Source organism: Silurus aristotelis (assembly GCF_946808225.1).
Source record: "Silurus aristotelis genome assembly, chromosome: 10".
Classification (NCBI taxonomy): Eukaryota; Metazoa; Chordata; class Actinopteri; order Siluriformes; family Siluridae; genus Silurus; species Silurus aristotelis.
In genome coordinates this window covers 12,024,945-12,045,314 of record NC_139583.1, presented here as the reverse complement: position 1 = coordinate 12,045,314, position 20,370 = coordinate 12,024,945, and the positions used below count along the sequence as shown (strand labels likewise).

General features: G+C 36.5%; 1 protein-coding gene and 1 long non-coding RNA gene across 7 annotated transcripts in view; both read left to right on the top strand.

Moving 5' to 3' along the window:
• mgat4c (mgat4 family member C) overlaps window positions 1–20,370 on the top strand; it is a 138,748-nt gene that overhangs the window by 30,260 nt on the left and 88,118 nt on the right. Inside the window, exon 1 of one of the 6 annotated variants that reach the window (XM_083552108.1) lies at window positions 20,334–20,349. The exons of the other annotated variants lie outside the window; for them this stretch is intronic. The gene's annotated coding sequence lies outside the window, so the exon portion shown is untranslated. Of the gene's footprint in view, window positions 1–20,333; window positions 20,350–20,370 lie in introns of those variants that run through there. 6 annotated transcript variants of the gene reach the window in all.
• LOC310731818 lies at window positions 3,841–9,791 on the top strand. Its single transcript, XR_014535298.1, has 2 exons — window positions 3,841–3,909; window positions 3,978–9,791. It is a non-coding gene; the product is annotated as an uncharacterized lncRNA (long non-coding RNA).

Sequence of the window (20,370 nt, the reverse complement as noted above, 5' to 3'; positions counted from 1 at the left end):
TTGTGGGGTCGACAAAGCAGAGCTATTTTTCTCTCCACCACTATCCTGTTTTATCTGTCTCCATCTCACTCTATGCCTATCACTGTCTGTCTTTCTGCAGCCCGCCATCCCATCCCCCATTCACCACCTATAACTCCCAAACTGTTGAGTGAGAAAGTGATTCTATAAGCCGTCATCAGAGTGGCTGCAATTAGGAGCGATAATAACAGGCATAGAACAGCAGGTCACAGGAAGAGAGCGAGTTCTGAAAGGTCAAAATGATCGAGTCATGAGAAGGAGACAAACAGTATATCTATATGAACATTGCTTTATGCAGAAGGGACACTGTATTGCTCAAACAGGGTAGGTATTTTTAGTTATAGTGGAAGAAAGTCTTAATTCTTTACAACATGCAAAGGTATTATAAAGTTCTGTGCTTCCAACTTTTGGCAAAAGTTTGGGTGTGGTTGTCCAATGTTTACATAGTTGGGGCTATATCGTGTATACTGTAACTTTGAAATATGACTATGGAAATTGGTTATTCCGACAACAAACAAATTTAACACCAAACTAATAAAAGATAAGCTAATTAGTGTCTCTTTTATTGTATTGTCACTTCAGGATGTAGGAAAAGGTCACCAATGGTAAATGCCAAGACTAACGCAGAGGGCACAGAAATGGAACAAAAATATAACAAGTGTGGGGAAAGTAAGAAGCACAGGTATAGCAGGTTGTCAAACTTGTCTTGAATTTGCAGAGGCTGACATCGCTCTTGTCTCTAAGGGTTTTAGTTAAGCCTCATGCATTGTCTCTTACATAGCCCTCATAGCACAAGTTCATCCACAAAGATCACCCTAAGCCATCAAAGACAGACAGACATGAATTTGAAATGTAAATGTAAATATTCAGCATACAAAGAAGAAGATTCTGGCTGCTTTTGTAGCTCGATGCAAGTCCACAGAATTACACAATTGGTTGCAAAATAAGAAATCCCTTGTTTAGTTTTTGACATGAATTACTTGGTATGGATTGTTACAAGCTGCACGTCTTCAAGGGTCTATATTTAATCTGTTAATAAACATATGAATTGCTTTATTAAATTGTGGTAAATTCAACTATATAATGGTGTTGCTCTACATCTATTTCTGAAAGAACATGAATGCTCGTACAGTTAAAGAATGTATAAATGCTTTTGCTGGTAAAGATAAATCCAAATAATTGCAGCATTAGTGCATTATGATGTACAGAATGTCAGTGTGCAAAAAAGAAAATAAATAAATAATGCATGTTTAAAAAGCTTGTTGTCTTTAAAATTGGCCTTCACAGGAGCTCAATAGTGGTAAAATATTAGATTACACACTGTTGATCTGTGCTGTGTCAAGGGGCTCTCTGTAAACACTCTGTGGCTCCAGAGAGTGAAAGCCCAACCACAGTGATAAATAAATTGTCCTTGATGGAAGTCATTTATGCGATCGGGAGATGGAGAATGCTGTGAAAGAATCATCTTGTATCACTTATTTACTTTTATACTACAGCACTATTGAATTCTTGATATCCTGCAAAGGTGTCGATTCATTTACTAGCACTGCAGCGCTGACAGTGATCTTGACAGTAATATAAATAAAGGGTTTTTAATATATTTTTAATTAAGTGTTTTTATAAGTCCTATCACATCACTCATCAACAGGAACTTATATTGCAGACCCACATCACTGGATACTAATCAATAGTTGACAAAAATTTAATATAATGAAGAAAAAAAAAGGATGGAATGATCTCTTCACTGTCTATCTATAACCCTTCACTAGTAAGTCAGTGAACACATATACAGTATGCAGAAGAGGGACTTATCTCTGAGGCTGTTGCATGAGCAACAGTTTAAAAAGATATGTTTTGCTGGCTTCAGATCCTGGCTTTAAGTCCTGATGAGGGAGGGTAGGACAGTTAAAGTGTTTGTTTTTTGTTTTTTTTGCCACCAGGCAAATCCAAATATATGAACAGACTTAGGTCAGGTGATCAGACTAGGCTAAGGACTTGAGAACAGGAAGCAGAGCATAATCAAAACCAGATGAACAGACACACAGAGCGACTTGGTATTGTCAGGTGTGTGACACAAACTGACGATTACTTTGCACCGGACAATGAGACACAGGGGTTTAAATATACAAACTAATTAAAAGGAGAACCGGGAAAAGCTGTAAGTAATAAAGACACATCAGGGATGCAACTAATAGAGGGATATAAGTAAAAAGAAGACATGGCTCAAAACAAAATACGCAACACATCATAAACAAACATGACTCTGTGGGCTCTTTATGCACACTAAGTGTCTCTGCTCGTGAAGTTTGGCACGAGGGAGAAATATGCTACAGCATGTCCCCGAGGAAGTAAGTGTAGGCTTTCACCCTCCTTGATTTATTGTTGTCGGGTGATAGAAGACAGTTACCTAGTAGGTAGGAATTAGCAGTTAAGGGGAAAATGGAGGGAAATTACAAATAAATTAATAAATAAATAATAATAAATAAGTCTTGTTCTATAATGTACAACAATTATTATCTTTGGAACTAAAACAGAACAGGTCGTGCTGTTATAAGAAAATAATAATCTAAGTGGTAGATTCACAGAATTAGCATAGATTATACCCCCAAAAAAATGCCCTGATGGGTTTTATTCCACTCCGACACGTTCACCTCTGCCGTTCACCTCCCCTGTTCACTCTACTGTTCACCTTACTTAAATGTAATCCTTACCAAGCCAAACTAGGAACACTTTAAAAGAGTCAGTTTTTATCCAAAGACCAATGCTTAATTCATGAAGCTGCATTAAATTAACCTAAAAGGGCTGGTTCTGATTGATTGATTCTCCAAATCAGACATGGGAATATTCCTCATGTGATTGTTCTTTATGCATGAGGTTATATCAGGTCAAAAAGAAAGAAGAGTTAAATCAAAGATTGGTTGCAGAGAATTATACCACCATTCTGTGGTGGGAGTCAGAGAACTGGTGAAATCATAAGCAAGTATTTTAGATTTATGTAATAATATGAAGCATACTGTACTGTTTAGCTATTTCTTTCTTTTTGGATTGATTCCACCAAAGGTAACCTGTGAACAGATACCTACTAAATATAATATAGATTAAGTACAGAAAGAGTTTTCTTTTTTTTTTTTGGCATCATAATAAAATGGTTTTTAACAGTATTGAGTTAAGCATAGATTTTTTCAAGGTTTATATTTAAACAGCAGATTCACTGACAGAGGCCTATCTTACTTACACGTCATTTTGACCTTCAACTTATGAGCATATTTTATATATGTACATATATATAGTCTCCTCTGAGCTTCTCCTTGCATACAAAAAAAGTATTTTGTAACCTCTTGAGTGCTTCATGGGAGTGTGGATAATACACATGATAATTTATGCCATCTTAATATATCTAATATTGCCTTTGAATAGCATTCCAATTCTCACTGTTTTTGTGAGATTTAAGGTTGACTAAAGAAATATATTATATATAATATATATAATATAGTCAAATTGCGAGTATATCTCCAGGCCAGTCAAGCAAGAAAAAAATATGCTCATAAGTTGAAGGTCAGAATGACGTGTAAGTAAGATAGGCCTCTGTCAGTGAATCTGCTGTTTAAATATAAACCTTGAAAAAATCTATGCTTAACTCAATACTGTTAAAAACCATTTTATTATGATGCCAAAAAAAAAAAGAAAACTCTTTCTGTACTTGATCTATATTATATTTAGTAGGTATCTGTTCACAGGTTACCTTTGGTGGAATCAATCCAAAAAGAAAGAAATAGCTAAACAGTACAGTATGCTATATATATATATATAAATTTATTATTTTTTTTCAAGAAGAACCTATATGGACTTGATATGGCAATTACCATGGTAAAACTGTTAACTGTTTGGGGTGTATTTCTGGACCTTTATGCTCATTCAACCACAAGTGCGTTAGTAAAGTCTACTAGATACTGATGTAGAGTGAGGAGGCCTGGGCTCCATAGCAGTACACTCAAGACAATTATACTCACTGTTTTTTTTTCTTGTTTTTTGCTTTTATCCTATATGTTTTAATCTAGAAAAAATAACCTCAATATATCTATATAAGAAAAATTAAGCAACATTGCAGGGTGAACTTCAGGAGGGTAATTTCAATAATCTGAATGAGCCAAATAAAGTTAAACCCATGCATTGCATAACTTAATTTTCCTATGTACTGTAGGTATCGAAAAATGCTAACAACTCTGAACAAAGCTGGAAGTGTCTACTTGTATTCATGTATTCATGTATACATGAATAGAATGTTGTTTTACACTCTAACTCCGTAGTCCACTTTGTCAGGCTAAGGCTGTTTCTCTGCATTAAGATGATTGGAGCGTGTCAGGTATCTGGGTTTGTAGTATAAACCTAATGAAGTGAGGAGTTAAATGAACCTCCTCATCTCACACCCAGCATCACTGGTTATACACCGGTTTGTTTGAGAGGACAAAAGAGATTTCTGTTTTTCTCCTTCATTTTAATGAGGCCTCCTTAAGAAACAGATGGTGCATTAGTCGAGACAAACTTTCACTGACAAAAATGAATTTCCAGCAAGCAGCACAACAAAGCAGGAAGGTCTCTCATTTTCTCCTGTTTTGTTTTGTTTTTTTGTACACTGACGTGGGATAAAGCCTATTGCAATCCACAGAGAGCAGAGTGAAATCTTTGTGCTATTTTTTATTTTTATTAATAAAAAATCTTTGAGGACCAGCAATATATTGAAGCAGTGAAAAATAATATCCAAATGCGTCTTACCCTTTTATCCATAGTAAATATGCTGAGCAAGTTGTTCACATGAAGCCCTTCTTTACAGGAACTCTCAATAGAGTTACACTAATAGGCACATATATGCCAACACAGCACACAACTGCTTTGTTACAAAAATAAATACTATATCCTAACACTTCTCTATTCATCATTATAAAAATCAAATATGCTCAGTTGAAATTATCAAATTTATTATGAATGATGGAAATATTTTACTATCTGAGTCCACAAAAGACTTTCTAGGTCCCTGGTTAAATGTAAACAAATGAGCTAAATTGTCTATATTTATTTCTTTGTACAAAAGGTCACATGTTCCTGGTGCCTAATCTCTTCTGTTGAAGCGTGTGAAGTATATGACACTACGATGGATTTGGTCTAAAATGGATCATAAGGTTTTGCACAACCTTCCAGATTCCATGCCAGCTCTAGTGCACTGTCAATAAAAATAGGGGACAAAGCAAATAAAAGGAAACTGAAATTCTTGAAAATATTTCACCCATTACAAAGATCTTTGTCTTATGATTTAGATGCACCAGTTATATTACCCATCATGCTTTTTCTGGTCTTTCGTTTCAGTCTAAAACACTGCAACTGACAACTGAAATTGTTATCTGCATTATATATTCGCATTTTAATGAGCAATGTATATCATGTGCCATTTTAAAGGATCCCCGCTGCATGGTACATTTCATTTTGTACAAATTGCCATTGTTTACTCCCTCTCTTTAGTGAAATGGATGTTGACAGGAGCGTTCCTTTTTTTCTCCAAGACTAGAAGTGTATCCCTTGTTCTTGGTTAATAAACGCAATTAGTTAGATGGTTGGCGGCAGGTTTAGATGCCTGGTGGTAGGTGTGAACACTTGAATGTGAGGTATTGCACTTTGGCCCACTCTGCAGCATTTCAGGTTCAATCAACTTAATCACCCTTGTAGTTTCTTTTTCATCCATTTCCAATAAGACAGATGCACCATCTAATTCTGTTCTGTATGAATTGTCCACCTGCTTGCTCGATGTACCACCGCCTCTATTAAGCCAAATCAATGCATACTAGAGAAATGTCCATAGCAACAAATGAAGTGATTATTCCCTGTACAAAATGCCATGGTGTAAGCGCTGACCACCAAGCCAAGAAAAATGGATGAAGTTGTGAGCATATGTGTGTGTGTAATATGTGGCAAACTGTAAGTGTGCACTAAACTGGATGCAATTGTGCTTCAGTAAAGCAGTTGCTGTGCACTCTGGTGATAGTGGCTGGGTGTGATAGATCAACCATGTGCATTGGCCACAGATCATCTCACACAGGTGTAGGTTCTCCATCAGGAACCTTGTAAAACAGATAAGACTTCAAGCCACTAACTCTGTGTGTGTGTTAGTGGTTGCAACATATTCAGTCAAGTTATTTTGGTGATAGAATTGTGTCTTATTCCAATTTTAAAGAGAGCAGATATGAAGATAAGTAAGGAATATATGTGCTTTTATAGAAAAAAATCAATGACTACATGGATCCCAAAGTTGATTATTTTCCAATAATAAGAGGTACTTTTACCACTATCTTACCACTTACAATGCTTTAAGTATCAACACTTGTTTACATCCTTATGCAGTTAATAAGACAAACAAATGGAGTTTATTGTAAAATTACTTTACAGCTTTACCTCTGATTGTTACAAAGCTGACAATAAAGATTAATTCCATAACTGCCAAATAAACTTCCTTCCTCACAGTATCAATGTTTAAACACAAAAATGATTGTTAAATGTCATTAAAATGTCAAAAATCAATGCAACAACTACAGTGTAACATGCAACAGTACAGTCAAAAAAATAAATCTTATATACATACAATTCAATGTGTATTTGGTCGCTAGAAACGTTTATTCAAGAAATCAGAGCATCAGTGTAAACGTTATAGTGATGCTGTTTTTGTGCAATGTGTACCAGTGAGAGCTTATTGACTTTCAAAGAGAATTTTAAATGGGCTGTAGGCTACCTCAACTCAACTAGTATCTTGAATCTCCTCCTCATATTTTGCACCCACTTTTTGCATGCAACGTACTCTGAGGTTTGATCTGATGCGGAATAATGTTGAACTGTGGATTAAAGAAATGAGGTATCACAGCTGTTTTTGTCAATCAGATTGTTTATCCCGGTGAACACTACAATTTGAAAATGCAGCAAAATGCCTGCCTGTGTGGAGTGTCTAGAAGTGATGACAATAAAATGGAAAATATTTTTGGGATCCAAATCTAGCTAAACCCTGGGCCTCATTTATTGTTTTTATGAACATTGTGTGTAAATGTGTTTTTTTTTTAAACAACAAAATATTTTGCTAAAGTTTTAGTAATGATTTATTTCATTCTGATGTATGTATGCTGATAAATGGCAAATGTTATCATGATTTACTGCTGATTTAAACTTATTTTAATTCATATATGGACTTACTGTAGCTCTCTTAAATTCATTAACATGAAATAAAAGTCTTTAACAATTTCTTAATCCTAACTCAACATACATATATGCATAAGTACTCTGGACAAAAGTATTGGCCACAAGTGGTTCTGCCCCAAATTGTACACCACTGTGATTGAGGCACACAATTGTATAGAATGGATTTTGGAATTTGTATCGTAAAATTTTCCCTTCACTTGAGCTAGAAGACACAAACCTGTTGCACAATTAAAATGCCCTTGTGTACAAAGCGAGCTCCAAATAGATATGGTTTACTTGGTTTGGAGTGGAAAATATTGAGTGGCCTACTATAGAGCTCAACCTTACTGAACAATTTTGGGATGACTTTGAATGCTGACTACACCCCCGGCCTCCTCCCCCTACATCAATACCTGACTTAACTTATGTCCTTGTGGCTGAATGAATTTTGGTATGATTTAAAATCTAGTGGAACATCTTTCTCGAAGAGTGTAGGTTTGGCTTTTATAACAGGAAATTGGAAATAAATGTGGAATGGTATATTCAAAAAACACATGCGAATCTCATGGCCAGGTGTCCACAAATTTTTTTTTGTGTAACTTAAAAACTTGTAAATTTGCTTTTGCCCATTTTGAAATTTTGTCATTCAAGTTTAATAACAGTCAGTGTCCTTATAAACTATTCAATCAGAGGTTTGTGGATACTTAACCATTTAAACTTCTATGTGGTTCTTTCCTAAATTGTTGGATCCACAGAAATGTAAATATATCTTTGTCTAAATATATCTATGTTTGAGCATAACCATGTCCCTCAGAGTGATGTGGGAGTCTATGAAAACATGATTTGCCATAGTTGGAGTGGAAAGAATCAGGTGGCCAACAGTCCTGTCCTCAACCTCGCTAAACACATTTGGATTGAATTAAAATGTCTAAATGCCGCAGACATCCTCAGACCTCCTCCTTATTTTTTCAGTCAGCGTGCTCTTTAGGAAATAACCATAACAACAGCATTACAAGGTTCATCCACTTTGACTTTTTTTTGATTTTGAGTCATTAAAGCTAAACCATACCTAATGGACTAGAACTATTCAAAATTCCAACAAGCATACATAAAGTCTTGCTGTGAGAAATGATCATACCCTATCATTCAATCATCAGAGTTTGGATGAACTCCACATTTTACTGTCTATTCTAAGCAATCACACTGGCAGGGCCACATTAAAAATCTGTAATTTCATCTGCAGACTTATCTACTATGCATCAGCCAGTTCATCTGCGATGCCACACTGAGATGGAGTTAATGTTGCAATCAGAAAGCAGCTCTCAGGGCAGTGGCAATGATGAAAGTGCGGCTTTTTCCCCCTCCTTTTGCCTCCTTCATGCCATGCTGTGTGAGGGATGTGGAGGTGCGGTGGCCAGAGTTGGATTAAAGATCATATCTGTGGCTGTGCAGCAGAGCTCTGACTGGAATATGAAGCCTTTTTAACAGGAGATCGCACAGAGAAGAGAGTGCTATTTCTAATGGAGCATGAGGACATAAGAAAGCCTGGAATTTCAGCACCATACAGTGCATATGTATGCAATACACAAATTGATTAAATGCATATTATAGGATTTGGGATGTAACAGAATATCAAAGGACACATTTGGTATACAGTATGTATAGTAGAGTTGTAACTAAATATGAATACATTGTTGGAACTGAACAGTGTTCACATATAACAAATGCAAATACAGATATGTTTATTTTTACGAACAGGTGCCAGAAAGCTACACGGAGGAAGTAGAAGTCTGCATATGGACTAGAGCTGGTCGTTGTTGCTTTCATGTAGGTCTAAGTGGGTGGTCAGTCTTGAAGCTGAGGGGACAAACATTGACATTATTGCACAATAAGTTTACATTGTCTATTTATGACATGCTGACAGTGCTGTCATTTTTGTCACTGGGGATCTTTCCTTGTGGGCATAGTGATAGGATTCATATCTATTATAAAAAAAACCTTCCCAGATTAGACCATGGCCACTTTTGGTTCATATATGAATGATAATACCAATGTTTGGAGCACTACACAGATATAGATAGTGGCATTGATTACACCGCTAGTACACAGTCAGTCCTTTAGATTTCCGCGTTTAATATTTGCAAGTTTGATTCATCAATAAATTAATAGAGGTTATAAATGTTATGTCATAAGTATGTCATAAATGCAGAAAATACAGTACAGTAATCCCTCTGCTTTACAGTGGTTTGAATCCCGCGCACCCGGTTTATCGCGGAATTGCATTTCCCACATAAATAATTTGTTTCGGTGATTTTCCCGGGATGTAACCACCGCGATAAACGGGGGTTTACTGGATATGTGCTATTACTTTACTTTATTTATCAATTGCTGCCAAAGTTAAATATGTTTACTGTATTTTATAATCATTAATAAGTATACAATAATATTTTATCTAAATTCTGTACATGTACTGCATCACATACTGTATGTGTATTGTATTGCCTCTCTCTCAACTTTAGTTGTATCGTATTTTTTGTTAAAAATTAGCCTTCTTATTGAAATGTTTTATATACAGTGAGGAAAATAAGTATTTGAACACTCTGCTATTTTGCAAGTTCTCCCACTTAGAAATCATGGAGGGGTCTGAAATTGTCATCGTAGGTGCATGTCCACTGTGAGAGACATAATCTAAAAAAAAAATTCCAGAAATCACAATGTATGATTTTTTTACTATTTATTTGTATGATACAGCTGAAAATAAGTATTTGAACACCTGAGAAAGTCAATGTTAATATTTGGTACAGTAACCTTTGTTTGCAATTACAGAGGTCAAACGTTTCCTGTAGTTTTTTACCAGGTTTGCACACACTGCAGGAGGGATTTTGGCCCACTCCACCACACAGATCTTCTCTAGATCAGTCAGGTTTTTGGCCTGTCGCTGAGAAACACGGAGTTTGGGCTCCCTCCAAAGATTCTCTATTGGGTTTAGGTCTGGAGACTGGCTAGGCCACGCCAGAACCTTGATATGCTTCTTACAGAGCCACTCCTTGGTTATCCTGGCTGTGTGCTTCAGGTCATTGTCATGTTGGAAGACCCAGCCTCGACCCATCTTTAATGCTCTAACTGAGGGAAGGAGGTTGTTCCCCAAAATCTCGCAATACAAGGCCTCGGTCATCCTCTCCTTAATACAGTGCATTTGCCCTGTCCCATATGCAGAAAAACACCCCCAAAGCATAATGCTACCACCCCCATGCTTCACAGTAGGGATAGTGTTCTTGGGATGGTACTCATCAGTCTTCTTCCTCCAAACACGTTTAGTGGAATTATGACCCAAAAGTTCTATTTTGGTCTCATCTGACCACTGGTGAATGAGTTTGTGAATGAATGTGCATGGCATTGTCTGATGCCTCACCTAGGGTGTATCCCATAAATAATTTCCAATGTGCAGGAATAAAGCATTTACTAAATTACAAATTAGGCAAAAGCTTGTTAGCTATGTATGTGCAGATCATATCACAATCTTTTTAGAACCATAATTTTTCCTAATCACAGTGTACCAAAAATACTTTTATTATTATAATTATTATTGCTTTTATTATTGAATTTTTTTGGAAGTTTTGGAACAGAGTAATGTCAATCATCTGAGAGTAGCTGAAAAATATATGCCATTAGAGAGCGCATGCAGCTCCAGTGTGGCCCAGAGGAGGATGAGGCAGAAGCTAACTGCTATCCGCAACCTTTCAGTTTCATTGCTTCCCCTCCACTGACCCAACACCGGTGTCACCACTGATAGAGGACACCATCCTCTTAGCCAAGGGGAACAGTTTGTGTGTGTGTGTGTGTGTGTGTGTGTGTGTGTGTGTGTGTGTGTGTGTGTGTGTGTGTGTGTGTGTGTGTGTGTGTGTGAGAGAGAGCGAGAGAGAGAGAGAGAGAGAGAGAGAGAGAGAGAGAGAGAGAGAGAGAAAGAGCTAGAAATTGACAAACATTTCCCATATAACTGCAAATGTATTTGTGTGCACAATATATGAAAAAAATATATAAACTTAATTTGTATTGTTGAAAAAAAAATCACCTGAGGGACTCTGTACAAGAGTGTTTAAATTTCATTCCCCTCAAACTGAATGTTAAGTAGAAACAGAGGAAAGCCTGCATTTATAAATTATTTATTTTTTTTATTTTTGAAATTGGGGCAAGATCTATCAAAACCCATTTCTGCCAGGCAAAAAAGGAAAACATGTGCAACATATAATATTCTTTATTTTTAGAAGCTGCAATATGTCAAAATTTTGAGGTTACATATTAAACTTAAACTTGGGACTTAGGACTTGGACTTTGAGTTGGAAGATTTGAGTCTGACGTACTGTACACCGAACATGCATAACTTTATGGCCTCCGATCAGGCATAACATTATGACCACCTGCCTAATATTGCGTGGATCCCCTTTTGCTGCCAAAACAGTCCTGACTCATCAAGCATTAACAGCATTAATTTCTTCATTAATTTGAGCTACAGGAGCTCATATGTTGGATAATCAGCTTCAGTTAAAAAAAAAAACACAACAATACTAACAGCAGTAAGACAACCTAGTTTAGTGTGTGTGTGTGTGTGTGTGTATATATATATATATATGTGTGTGTGTGTGTGTGTGTGTGTGTGTGTGTGTGTGTGTGTGTGTGTGTGTGTGTGTGTGCAAGTGCAAGTGCAAGTGCAATTATTTTATAGGAACTGTACAAGTTCACCCCTCACATTTTAGCAACCATTTTTGTATATTGTCTTAACAGACAATACTATAGAAATGAAAATTGGATATATTTTAGAGTAGTCAGTATGCAGCTTGCATAGTAGAAAGATTTACTGTCCCTGAAAATAACTCACCTTCAGCAAAGCAGTTGTCATCTTGGTGGTGTTTTGGGGTTGCTGGAAAACTGACGTTTGGCCCAGTTTCCGAAGGGAGGGCATCATGCTTTAGAATTACAAAGTTGGAATCCAGCAGCACTCATGCAACCCCAGATCATGATGCTACCACCACCAAGCATGCACTGTAGACACAATTTTCTTTCTTGGTACTTCTCACCGGGGCATCACCACGCATGCTGTACTTCAGTTGAGCCAAACAAGTTTATCTTAGTCTCATCAGATCACGGGACATGGTAATGTCTTCGACAGGTTGGACAGGCTGTCTTCAGCGAACCGTTTGTGGGCTTTCTTGTGAGCCAGCTTCAGAAGAAGCTTCCTTCTGAGACGACGCCTATGCAAACTGACTTGTTGCAGTGTTGGGGCGTATGGTGAGAACTGAAAAGCGGACCCTCCACTTCTGCAACCTCTAAAGCAATGCTGGCAGTACTCATGCATCTGTTCTTTAAAGCCAGCTTCTGCACCAGACAAACAGGAACGAGGAGTCAACTTATTTGTTGGACCCAAGCGAGGCCTGGTTTAAATGGAACCCATTCAGGGTGTTACTGATCTTCTTATTGCCTGGGCCATCTTTGTGGAGAGCAACAATTCAAATTCTTAAATCCTTAAAGAGTTATTTGCCATAAGGTGCCATGTTGAACATCCAGTGGTCAGTATAAGAGAAAGTACAAATCTGTACTGTTCTAAAACAAGAAAGACACATTTGTATGATCAAATGAAACATTTATATGTCAATATGCTAATTTTAATCTATTTATAGCACATTGTTTGGAAAACGATGAAATAAACAAATTTACACTTGTCATGGCAAATCACCTCAATATTAAGCTGTGTCTCAAAAGTTAAGTCCAAAGTCCAGGGTTGTGATGCTAAAAAGTAAACTTTATTATAAAGAAATAAAGCCAAGTAATTCAATGGAAAAACTGAAAAATCACAGTCTGTGCATGATCTTTTATACACTTTCCCTCTCACACTCGACGCCCACACTTTCTATTTTTTATTGCAAACTTCTCTCATTAGCCACCCTTATCTTTTTTATTAAACTGACCACCTAGGTTTCTACCCACTTTTGTAACATAATGGTAGTGTGGGCTGTCCAGCTTTATTACTTTTTTCAATAAACCCATCCAGTTCAGACAAGTTCACAATCTTAGACGTAGGCTTAGATATACTTTATTGATCCGGTGAGGGAAACCTTAAACAAAAGTAAACCCGGCACAATACAATTAACTAAATTATAAACAAAATCAATGCACATTAATTAATTGTGTTCTTCAAATATAATTCATATACTTGTAATTGCTATATTTTATGCACACTAATAATCACACTTTAATCATTGTGCTGTGGATATACTGATATAATACAGTAGGTAAAACATGGCTAATGGAAAAAATAAAATTCTATGTTTATGGAATTGCAAAACAAAGGAAAGTAAATGGGACTTCTGATTACACCATACTGTATTATACTAACAGGAAAATTGCAATAATCCAAATGACACAAAAATCTTTGTTTATGGAAACTGGATAACTTTTTTTTAAATGTCATATATAAAATACAGTGTCTGTAAAAATATTGGAAACACCTAGTTTTTATTCATTTCTAAGAGACTTTTAAGAGATTTTTAGCACTTTTGTTTTTATGTTTGTTTTTTTTTGTTTTATGCAAACTAGGTATTTTAACGGTATGAAGCTTTACTATGACCAAACAAATATATAAATATACAGAGGTTCAACTTTATTTTCATTGGAAAAATACTTCCTTATCATGAATTACAGCTGTACACAATGTAGACATCTGCATATTTAGTTTCTGCAAACTTTCAGCTAAAATACTTTTAAGTTTAAAATATGAGTCTATTTCTTCTGATTATACTGGTTGTTGTTGTTTTTTGTTATTTAATAGAAAATCTACATATATCTCTTGTAATTGTTATAAATACAATATGGGATGTTAATTCTCTACATTTTTTCATTTTTATTTTTTATCCCATTGAAATCATACTTTTCAATACAATACACTGGAATAAATGTTTGAATATTCATAGGGCACTTTTTCCCCCTGTTTTTCCCTCCTTTCCTCAGTTCTTCCCATTTTGATTATTCTCTTTGGATAAGCAAAAAAATAACATTTTGTAAAACTGTTAATAACTCAAAATGTATATATCTATAGTATCTCACAAAAGTAAGTACAACCCTAACATATCCGCAACTATTTCAGTATATCTTCTCAAGGGACAATGCTATAAAATTGAAACTTAAATATATTATAGAGTAGTCAATATAAGGCTTGTATATCAGTACAGATTTACTGTCCTCCGAAAATAACTCAGCATACAGCCATTACTGGCAAAATTGCTCTCAATAGAAGTGAATACACCCTGAATGAACATGTCAAAACTGTGTCCAAAGTGTCAATATTTTGTGCAAACATTATTATTATCTAGCACTGCTGTAATCCCCCTGGGAATGGAATTCACCAGAGCTGCACATGTGCTCAAGGTTCAGGTCTGGAGACATTCTTGGCCACTCCTTCACCTTTAGCTTTCTTAGCAAGGCAGTTGTCATCTTGGCAGTGTTTTGGAGTTTTATAATGTTGGAAAACTGCTGTTCGGCCCAGTTTCTGAATGGAGGGCATCATGTTCTGCTTCATAATGTCACAGTACATGTTGGAATCCATTTTTCTTTCAATGAACCGCAGCTCCCCAGTACCAGCAGCACTTATGCAGCCCCAGACCATTATGCTACCACCACCATGCTTGACTGTAGGCAAGACACAGTTTTCTTTATACTTCTCACCAGGACATCGTAACATACTGGACACCATCTTAGCAAAACAAGTTATTTTGTTGAAAAGTGTTAGCACACCCTGTAATCAGCAGTGTTTTTTAATACTCGCTATTCATGCTCTAACTCTTGACGCTTTTAAAAACAGACCTATAAACACATCCTGGTCCTGATCAGATATCCAGAGGGAGATTAGCAATCCCTATCCCACACAGGGTGCATGTTTTTTAAACCACATTACCTTAAACCATAGGTTTCCGAAATGGCCCTTGTGTATTGCCTGTCTAGTTTTTCCTTTTTTTCATGCTAGCAACATACCTGATTTATTCATCATCTTATTTATCATTTCTCAGCATTTAGCAGCTAATAGATCTAACAACAAACTAATCAAACTTCTCTTTTAATACAGTTATTGCATCCTATTCACAGTTAATGTTGACCACAATTACAAAGTAAACCAAGGCAACCAAAATACAATATGCACCATTTTCAAATAATAATACCAGCAGAAGAGTCAAGAAACCAATTATGGCAGCAATGTCATGGTCAGTGGAAACAGATGAGCATTTCAGGTTAAATTTAACAGGTGTCATCATGATTTACATGCGAATGTGTATATATATATATATATATATATATATATATATATATATATATATATATATATATATATATATATATATATATATATATATATATATATATATATATATAGTAGTATATACAGTGGGTACGGAAAGTATTCAGACCCCCTTCAATTTTTCACTTTTTGTTTTATTGCAGCCATTTGCTAAAATCATTTAAGTTCATTTCTTTTCCTCATGAATGTACACATAGCACCCCATACTGACAGAAAAACACAGAATTGTTGACCTTTTTGCAGATTTATTAAAAAAGAAAAACTGAAATATCACATGGTCCTAAGTATTCAGACCCTTTGCTGTGACACTCATATATTTAACTCAGGTGCTCTCCATTTCTTCTGATCATCCTTGAGATGGTTCTACACCTTCATTTGAGTCCAGAAATTTTTGATTATACTGATTGGACTTGATTAGGAAAGCCACACACCTGTTTATATAAGACCTTACAGATCACAATGCATGTCAGAGCAAATGAGAATCATTAAGGTCAAAGGAACTGCCTGAAGAGCTCAGAGACAGAATTGTGGCAAGGCACAGATCTGGCCAAGGTTCCAAAAAAATTTCTGCTGCACTTAAGGTTCCTAAGAGCACAGTGGCCTCCATAATCCTCAAATGGAAGACGTTTGGGACGACCAGAACCCTTCCTAGAGCTGGCCGTCCGGCCAAACTGAGCTATCGGGGGAGAAGAGCCTTGGTAAGAGAGGTAAAGAAGAACCCAAAGATCACTGTGGCTGAGCTCCAGAGATGCAGTCGGGAGATGGGAGAAAGTTGTAGAAAGTCAACCATCACTGCAGCCCTTCACCAGTGGGGCTTTATAGCAGAATGGCCCGACGGAAGCCTTTCCTCAGTGCAGGACACATGAAAACCCGCATGGAGTTCTCCAAGATGGTGAGAAATAAGATTCTCTGGTCTGATGAGACCAAGATAGAACTTTTTGGCCTTAATTCTAAGTGGTATGTGTGGAGAAAACCAGGCACTGCTCATCACCTGTCCAGTACAGTCTCAACAATGAAGCATGGTGGTGGCAGCATCATGCTGTGGGGGTGTTTTTCAGCTGCAGGGACAGGACGACTGGTTGCAATCAAGGGAAAGATGAATGCGGCCAAGCACAGGGATATCCTGGACGAAAACCTTCTCCAGAGTGCTCTGGACCTCAGACTGGGCCGAAGGTTTACCTTCCAACAAGACAACGACCCTAAGCACACAGCTAAAATAACGAAGGAGTGGCTTTACAACAACTTTGTGACTGTTCTTGAATGGCCCAGCCAGAGCCCTGACTTAAACCCAATTGAGCATCTCTGGAGAGACCTAAAAATAGCTGTCCACCAACGTTTACCGTCCAACCTGACAGAACTGGAAAGGATCTGCAAGGAGGAATGGCAGAGGATCCCTGAATCCAGGTGTGAAAAACTTGTTGCATCTTTCCCAAAAAGACTCATGGCTATATTAGATCAAAAGGGGGCTTCTACTAAATACTGAGCAAAGGGTCTGAATAATTAGGACCATGTGATATTTTAGTTTTTCTTTTTTAACAAATCTGCAACAGTGTCAACAATTCTGTGTTTTTCTGTCAATATAGGGTGCTATGTGTACATTCATGAGAAAAAGAAATGAACTTAAATGATTTTAGCAAATGGCTGCAAAATAAAAAAGAGTGAAAAATTTAAGGGGGTCTGAATACTTTCCGTACCCACTGTATGTACATACTGTTTCCTTTTTATAAAATGTAGAATTTTATTGCTGAAAAAGAATATTTGTGAAAACTAAATCCTTTTAATGCATTTAACTGCCATATTACATCAAAATATATTAGTAAAAATATATAAATAATTTTCAGAATACTCAAAAAAAAAAAAAAAAAAAAAAGGAAATGCACTGAATCTATGTAAGCTTGTTTCCGGCACATACAATTATTTTTTTCCTAATTCCGACAGGCTTCCAGGCTTTTCCCCGTTCCACCATTTTTTCATTCTAACTTTATTTTCATTTACCTGCCCAAACAAGTTTATCTTAGTCTCATCAGACCACCGGACATGGATCTAGTAATGGTCTAAGCACTGACAAGCGGACCCTCCACTTCTGCAACCTTTCAAGCAATGCTGACAGCACTCATGCGTCAGTTTTTTAAAGCCAGCTTCTGCACCTGATGCACAGGTTGAGGACTCAACTTCTTTGATCAAGCTTTACAAAGCTTGTTGAAGTGGATCCCGTCTAGGAAAACCTCTGTATGACCCTGGCCACTGTACTATAACTCAGGGTGTTACTGATCTTCTTATAGCCTTGATCATCTTTGTGGAGAGCAACAATTCTAATTTTCAATCCTCAGAGAGTTTTTTGCCATTAAGTGCCATGTTGAACATCCAGTGGTCAGTATAAGCACCAAATTTTAATTGCTCTTAAACAAGATACAAAAAATTGTATGGTCCTGTCAAGCAGGCAAAAACATGAACATGGTGAATAGGACGTGTAGCTTTGCATGGCTAGACGACGTACAGTTGTTATCACTCAGGGTGTACTCACTTTGTTGCCAGCTGTTTTGACAATAATGGCTGTATGTTGAGTTATTCTCAAAGGACAGTAACTCTGTACTGCTTTACAAGCTGCACAACGACTAAAATATATCCAAATTTAATTTCTATAGTATTACTCTTGAGAAGATATAATAAAATGGTTGCTGAAATGTGCAGGGTGTACTCACTTTTGTGAGATACTGTAGATATAGGTTTAAAAAGGCATGAAAAGGGCACACTAATTGCAGAGAATGGATACACAGTAAAAGCTGTATGTACGCACACTTTATAATCATACATTTTTCTCCCGATAAGGAGCAATGCAAGTTTGCTCAGTGAAGAGTGTTGTAAATCAGCACAGCTATTCACTAGTGCTAATTTCGAACGTTGTTTGCAAAATAGCTGCAGCGAGAGCAGTACATGTCAATTCTTCGCCCATCCACATCCCTTGTCTGTCACTTTTGAGATTGATATTCACTCCTCCCAAATCATAGCTGTTTCAGCACAAGCCTTCTCTACTCTAATAGTTAAGCTCCTGATTAGCAATTTTACTACCCCATAATTTCCACAGCATTCACTCCAGTTGGCGGGGGCTGTGTGCCAAAGACAGATCTATTCAGGGTGGCTCCGAAATGTTAAGAATAAGTGAACACATTAATCCACAAGTTATTGCAATCTTGTAATCCACTCGCTGTGTTAATTGCCTGTTATTTTCTCTGGGAATGAGGCTTATGCGAAAGGTCGTTTAATGGCTCAGAGCAATTGACCAGCACCAGCAGGGCTGTGAGCGAATGGTCTTAGCTACTGTCATTTTTACTGCGAGGTCAAATCTATCAAAGCTGCGGTCTAACTGATGTGTGTGTGTGTGTGTGTGTGTGTGTGTGTGTGTGTGTGTGTGTGTGTGTGTGTGTGTGTGTGTGTGTGTGTGTGTGTGTGAGAGAGAGAGAGAGAGTGAAAGCCTCAGAGGGCTTAAATTGCTTATAAATGGGAGCTTATGACTTTATAGCTTTTTGTCAGTAAGCAATGTCAGATGTACCCTTTCAGGCTTGGTTTCATGTTTTTGTCCTACACATTGTGCATCTTCTGTCATTGTTGATACATGATGATGTTTTGTGAGAAAGTATACTGTTTTTTTTTTTTTTTTCAGATCATATTTTTTTTTATGTGTGCCTTTCATGTGTGGAGTGTGTTGTGTCTGTAACACCTGCATGTTAATCAATCAGTTATTATGGCCAGTTATTGTTGTCTAAGCACACATTCAGATTTTTCTATGTTTTTTTTCTTTCAACCCTGCAAACCCCCACCCCCCTACAGGGAATTTTTTATTTGTCAAATTACATTTAATCATTACAGAGCAAAATAATTAGCCGTGTTCCTGAAGTACAAAAATGCAATTAGGCACAATGCAGTGTCAGTTCTATGTAATCACAGCATTAAAAACATAAAATGTTTTTTAATTAAAAGGCTGTATTTTTTGGTTCTCCAAATATATGTATATGGAGCTATATTTCGGTTTAATATGTGAAGTATTTATGTCCTAAACCTGAAATATTTTTTCCTTCTTAGAAAAAACCCAAACTATTTCACTAGACCTTCATTATGTCTTTTGCAACACAATAAAAAATAAATATATAAATGAGAGATAGAAATGTCCACACTAACATGGTTTGTGAATTCTGACTCTGACAGTTCCTTAGGATCAACTACATCACTCAAGTTCCTAATTGGTCTCAGCTATAAGCGTGTAAAGCATTGCTGATGTTATGGTTTTAATCATTATTTTGATTAACTGCATTTTGTAACCATGATATTTGAACTAACAAATAATTTATTTTTCTTTTACCAAAAACTAGTCATTTAAACTGTAAATATACTGTAAACCACTGTGATTTTGAAGTCATTTATTAAGGATGAATAAGTTAGTCAATTTTGTATGTTCAGTTTAATAAAAGTTTTTTTTTTTATCTCACTAAGTTTATGTTTGACTGTACATTTAATAATTAATTTTCTTGTGTTCTGAAGTAACCCAAGTCCTGATGCATACCTCTAGTCTTAAGCAGAATGTTTTTGAAAAAATTTGCATTGCTCCTATTTATCTGTATTTGTATATGTTTAGAACATATTTTTTGTTTATCCTGAATAATAGATTCACAATCGATTACATCCCTGCGCTAGGACATTGTACTTATTCATACGAAAGGCTTTATCCATCCATAATGTCTCATCACTGGATAAAGGACAGGCTGGCATAACAGCTGCATGTAAGTAAACTAAATGAAAAA